At 39.6% G+C, this 6,743-nt stretch overlaps 1 pseudogene; it reads left to right on the forward strand.

Moving 5' to 3' along the window:
* The first annotated feature begins 1,251 nt into the window (after positions 1–1,251).
* On the forward strand, positions 1,252–5,919 carry LOC115990469 (annotated as a pseudogene).
* The last annotated feature ends 824 nt before the right edge of the window (positions 5,920–6,743 follow it).

Raw genomic sequence — 6,743 nt, forward strand, 5'->3', positions numbered from 1 at the left:
ACGAGCAAAGAAGTTCAAGGATGTACTCAACGGACTCATCCAAGAGTTATGGGCTCAAGCAAACTCGTGGAGGCCCATTGAGCATGATCCACGTGAGCAACAAAAAATCGTCATCTTGATTCAAGTTCTAGAAGGATTCGGTCAAGGTTAAGAATTGGCATGAAATATTTTGGGTCTATGTAAAAAACGTTATTCTAGGTTTAGGTGATTTATTTCCTTATTTTTAGGTGCATTTAATGCTTTTTAGATCAAACTTTATTCCTAATATGGTTAGGTACAATTAGGAGTTATTTTAGAATATATTTTCTTGTCTGTCAAGTTTTAAGGAGCCTTTAAATAGTCATCTAAGTCTGTAAACGTTTTTCAGAGATTATTGAAAAAACTTGTGAGGTTTATTCTCTTTGATTCTTTGAAGAACTACTCGAACTTATCGGGAACTCCCGTGGCGTTCATCTTGACTTATCAAACGAAGTTTCCACCACCGTTTGTGGCGTCTTCCTTATACCGAGGTTCTTGTTTGTCATAAACAATGGGTCGAGGTCTCCCATTTGAATCTATCCATAGAACGATCTTGGGTTCCCTTTCGTTGTTGAGTCTCGTTATTCTTGACGGGGTTCACATCATTTGGTATCAGAGCCACGTTTCTAGTTCAGGTTTGCCTATCCTTTAACATATTTATCTCTTTTTAACCGAATTTCCTTTACCCTATCTATTCAATCTTTGTTTGTCTTGTTGATGTCTAAACTATTGGTCTAGTCTCACATCTCTTAGTTATTTCGAAATCTTATTTCATTATTCTCAAAAGCTAGTTGCTGATCATAAAAGAAATAAAAAAATAAAAGAGAGAGAGAGAGACTCGAAGAAGAAGACAGAAAGGAGTCCGAACAAAAAAAAAAAATTCACTATTCTGTGCTTCCAAAATTCCAAAACTGTCATATTCCCTCTAATTCTAGTCTGAAAATTTCCATATTCCTTACGTTCAAATCTAAGATTCCTTGATTAGTTCTTGGTGAATTGTTGCTGGAAATTTTGAGTTGTTTGTTTAGTTTCAAAAGAACTAAAGAGAATTATCGAGTGGAAAAAGGCAAGAGTGGTGAGAACATCAAAGGGTAAAAGCCATATTATTTTGAGTGAGACACGAGTGGAGAGTGATCCACATTCTTGAGTGTAAACATGTAAGGGAGTGATTCGTGAGGTTCCTTTTTTTTTTTTTTTTTTTTTTTTTCTTCTAACCTTTGTTTTGTAGCAATCATGTCTCACGATAGTGGTAAGAGCATTGCCGAAGATGATACAAAATTGGCTGATCCGAAAGTGTTTTTGGAGGCCATGATGAGTGAGATGAGGCGTGTGATGAAGATGGAGATGGCACAGGTTCACGAACGGATAGATCAGATGGAGAATAGACGTGAGGAGTAACCACAAAACGGTCGTAACTTGCGTAGAAGGGAAAGAGTTCCACCAAGGGAGGAGGATGAAGAGCATTATGGGTCTGGTTTTGATGAAGAAGAAGATCGGGATTCCATTGTTAGCAATAGGAGACCTGGAAGAAAATTTAGAGAAGCTAGGAATCGCGAAGATAACAACTTGGGTGGTATTAAGATGAAGATTCCGTCCTTTCAAGGTAGGTCTGATCCTGAGGCATATCTTGAGTGGGAGAAGAAGATGGAGTTCATGTTTGATTGCCACAATTACTCCGAGACAAAGAAGGTAAAATTAGCCGTGATTGAATTTTCTGAATATGCTATTGCTTGGTGGGATCAGCTTGTGATAAACAAGAGGAGGAATAGAGAACACCCAATACACACATGGGAGGAGATGAAAGTAGTGATGAGGAAGCGATTCGTTCCAAGTTACTACTACCGAGAGTTGTACAAAAAGCTACAAGGTCTTAGACAAGGGAGTCGAAGCGTAGATGACTACTACAAGGAGATGGAGATTGCTATGATCCTCGCTAATGTAGAGGAAGATCGGGAGGCTACAATGACTAGATTTTTGCTTGGCTTAAACCGGGAGATCCATGATAAGATAGAGATGCAGCATTATGTGGAATTGGAAGATATGGTGCATATGGCTATCAAAGTGGAACAACAACTCAAGAGAGGGAATGGGACACGTGCAGGCCATAACTCTAGTTCTACCTCTTGGAAATCGAGTCATGCTAAGCCGCTGGACAAGTCACAAATGCCCAAACTCGAGCCCAAGTCCTCAACCACCAGCCACATTTCTCAAGGTAAAACCGAAGCCTCTACCTCTAGGAATCGTGATATTAAATGTTTTAGATGTCAAGACAGGGGCCACATAGCAAGTCAATGTCCAAACAAGCAAGTCATGGTGTTGCAAGCCAATGGTGAAATTGTGACCGATGATGAAGATTCCGACACCGACGACATGCCGCCATTAGAGGATGTTTCCGAGGAGGAGTATTTAGCCCCTGGCGCATTGACATTGGTGGCGAGGAGAGCATTGAGCTTGCAAGCAAAAGGAGTTGATGAAATACAGCAGGAGAACATCTTTCACACTAGGTGCTACGTTAAAGACAAGGTATGTAGTGTGATTATTGATGGTGGTAGTTGTGCTAATGTTGCAAGCACAATTATGGTGGAGAAATTAGGATTACCCATGGTAAAGCACCCTAGACCGTACAAATTACAATGGCTAAATGATAGTGGTGAGATCAAGGTGAACAAGCAAGTGTTAGTTGCATTTCGAATCGGTAAATACGAAGATGAAGTGTTGTGTGATGTAGTACCGATGTAAGCGGGACACTTATTGCTAGGGCGTCCATGGCAGTTCGATATGCAAGTAAAGCATGATGGCTTTACGAACAAGTACTCTTTTGTACTTAATCAACGATCAATCACTCTTGTACCATTGACACCGCAGCAAGTATACGAGGATCAAGTAAGATTACAAAAGGAGAGTGATCAAAAGAAAGAGAGTGAGCAAAAGAAAGAGAGTGAAAATCAGAGAGAGGCCGAGAAAAATGAGGGAGAAAAAAAAAATCAAAGTCCGGCCCTTGAGAGAAAATCAGAGAGAAAACAAAAGAATTTCTATGCAAAAGTGAGTGAGATCAAGTGAGCAATGTTTTCAAATAAGTCGATGATTGTACTTTTGTACAAAGAGACACTTTTAAACACTAACGAACTTGACCTTGCTTTGCCTAGTTCTATTGTTTCTCTTTTGCAGGAGTACGAGGATGTCTTCCCGGAGGAAACACCACATGGGTTACCTCCAAACTGAGGGATTGAACATCAAATTGATTTTGTTCCCGGTGTAACCATTCCAAACCGACTAGCTTATAGGAGCAATCCCGAGGAGACAAAGGAGCTTCAACCGCAGGTAAGTGAATTGTTGGAGAAAGGCCACGTGAGGGAGAGCATGAGCCCATGTGCAGTTCCGATCTTACTTGTACCTAAGAAGGATGAGACGTGGAGAATGTGCGTTGATTGCCGAGCCATCAACAACATAACGGTAAAGTATTGTCATCCTATCCCACACTTAGATGATATGTTAGATGAGCTGCATGGTTCTTGCATATTTTCTAAGATTGATTTAAAAAGTGGTTATCATCAAATTAGGATAAAAGAAGGAGATGAATGGAAAACCGCCTTTAAAACAAAATATGGTTTGTATGAATGCTTAGTTATGCCTTTTGGTTTGACTAATGCTCCGAGCACCTTTATGAGACTTATGAACCATGTTTTGCGTGCATTTATAGGCAGATTTGTTGTTGTCTATTTTGATGATATACTCATTTATAGCAAAAACATAGACGATTATGTAGTACATTTGAAATCCATTTTAGATGTGCTAAGGAAAGAAAGGTTGTTTGCTAATTTAAAGAAGTGCACTTTTTTCACCGATAAGCTTGTATTTTTGGGATTTGTTGTTAGTGCACAAGGTATATAGGTTGATGAAGAGAAGGTACGTGCAATCCAAGATTGGCCGAGCCCCACAAGTGTAGGTAATGTTTGTAGTTTTCATGGACTTGCTAGTTTCTACCGGCAGTTCGTGAAGGACTTCAGTAGCTTAGCCGCACTGCTTACCAAAGTGATCAAGAAGAACGTTGGATTTTGGTGGGGAGAAGAACAAGAGAAGGCATTTCAATTAATCAAAGAGAAGCTGACTAACGCACATTTGTTGTCTTTGCCCAACTTTTCTAAAACATTTGAAATTGAATGTGATGCTTCAGGTATTGGAATATGAGCCGTTCTTATGCAAAAAGGAAGACCAATTGCTTACTTCAGTGAGAAACTCAACAGGGCAGCCTTAAACTACCCAACTTATGACAAGGAGTTGTATGCATTGGTTCGGGTTTTAGAGACGTGGCAGCACTACCTATGGCCTAAGGAGTTCGTGATTCACACCGATCATAAGTCCTTGAAACACTTGAAGGGCTAACACAAGCTAAACAAAAGGCATGCGTGATGGGTGGAGTTCATAGAGACGTTTCCATACGTCATTCGGTACAAGCAAGGTAAGGAGAATGTAGTCGCCGATGCACTTTCTCGCAAGTATGTCTTTCTCTCCACACTTGATGCAAAATTGCTTGGTTTTGAACACATTAAAGAATTATATGCTGAAGACCACGAATTTTGTGAGGAATATCGAGCTTGTGAGAAAATCACATCTGGTAAGTTCTTTAAGCTTGATGGATTCCTATTTCGAGAAAATAAGCTATGTATGCCTAATTGTTCTATGAGGGAGTTATTAGTGCAGGAATCACATGGTGGGGGATTAATGAGACATTTTGGAGTTGTAAAGACTTTAGCTATTTTGCAAGAACACTTCTATTGGCCTCACATGAAACGAGATGTCGAACGGATTTGTGGTAGATGTGTCACATGTAGGCAAGCTAAATCCAAAGTGCAGCCCAACGGTTTGTATACTCCTTTACCAATTCCTAGTGAGCCTTGAATTGATATTTCAATGGATTTTGTGTTAGGATTTCCTAGGACTAAGCGTGGAAGAGATTTAATTTTTGTGGTCGTGGATAGATTTTCTAAAATGGCACATTTTATTCCATGTCACAAAACAGATAACGCTTCACATGTTGCTAATTTGTTCTTTAGAGAGATTGTGAGATTACATGGCATGCCTCGGGAAATTGTTTCGAATAGAGATGCTAAGTTCTTGAGCTATTTTTGAAAGACTTTGTGATGTAAGCTAGGTACTAAGTTATTGTTTTCCACTACTTGTCATCCACAAACTGATGGTCAAACTAAAATAGTAAATAGGACTTTATATACTCTATTGAGGGCAATCATTAGAAAGAACATCAAAACATGGGAAGAATGTTTACCATATGTTGAGTTTGCATATAATAGAGCTGTTCATTCTGCTATCAAATTTTCGCCATTTGAAATTGTGTATGGGTTTAATCCTTTAACTCCACTGGATTTATCTCCTTTACCTTTGACGGAGCACGTTAATTTAGATGGCAAAAAGAAAGCTAACTTTGTGAAATAGATTCATGAGAAGGCAAGACTCAACATTGAGCGAAGAACAGAGCAATATGCCACACAAGCCAACAAGGGATGTCGCAAACTGGTTTTTGAACCCGGAGATTAGGTTTGGCTGCATATGAGAAAAGAAAGATTCCCGGCAAAAAGATGTTCCAAATTGCTCCCAAGAGGAGATGGTCTCTTCCAAGTCCTCGAGCGTATCAATGACAACGCTTACAAGCTAGATTTACCTGGTAAGTACGATGTAAGTGCCACTTTTAATGTTACTGATTTGAGTCCTTTTGATGTAAGTGATGATTTGAGGGCAAATCCTTTTCAAGAGGAGGGGAATGATGGAGATCAAGGCACCACTTCGAAGGATCTCGTTCAAGTACCAATTAGGCCAGTTACAAGAGCACGAGCAAAGAAGTTCAAGGATGTACTCAACGAACTCATCCAAGAGTTATGGGCTTAAGCAAACTCATGGAGGCCCATTGAGCATGATCCACGTGGGCAACAAAAAATCGTCACCTTGATTCAAGTTCTAGAAGGATTCGGTCAAGGCTAAGAATTGGCATGAAATATTTTGGGTCTATGTAAAAAACGTTATTCTAGGTTTAAGTAATTTATTTCCTTATTTTTAGGTGCATTTAATGCTTTTTATGTCAAACTTTATTCCTAATATGGTTAGGTATCAATTAGGAGTTATTTTAGAATATATTTTCTTGTCTGTCAAGTTTTAAGGAGCCCTTAAATAGTCATCTAAGTCTGTAAACGTTTTTCAGAGATTATTGATAAAACTTGTGAAGTTTATGCTCTTTGGTTCTTTGAAGAACTACTCAAACTTATCGGGAATTCCCATGGCGTTCATCTCGACTTATCAAACGAAGTTTCCACCACCGTTTGTGGCGTCTTCCTTATACTGAGGTTCTTGTTTGTCATAAACAACGGGTCGAGGTCTCCAATTTGAATCTGTCCATAGAACGATCTTGGGTTCCCTTTCGTTGTTGAGTCTCGTTATTCTTGAAGGGGTTCACATCAAGCTCTTCCTCTGCCGCCAAAACCACTGCCATCATCGGATCTATCACTTCTGACCTCCAATTAGGACATAAGACATATCACTGTGTAGCTTTTCAATCCCTCTACATAAATCTGCCAGAAACATCCTCATCTGACCATCCATGCGCAGCCATGCGTTAATCAAAGTTTCTGCAAAATCATCCATGCCCCGGTCAAAGTTTCTAAAAAGTTCCGGCCACGCGTCGGAATCGTCTTTCTCCGATCTACATAGCCGGAAAA

This window comes from Quercus lobata, chromosome 5 (genome assembly GCF_001633185.2).
Source record: "Quercus lobata isolate SW786 chromosome 5, ValleyOak3.0 Primary Assembly, whole genome shotgun sequence".
In the NCBI taxonomy this organism is placed as follows: Eukaryota; Viridiplantae; Streptophyta; class Magnoliopsida; order Fagales; family Fagaceae; genus Quercus; species Quercus lobata.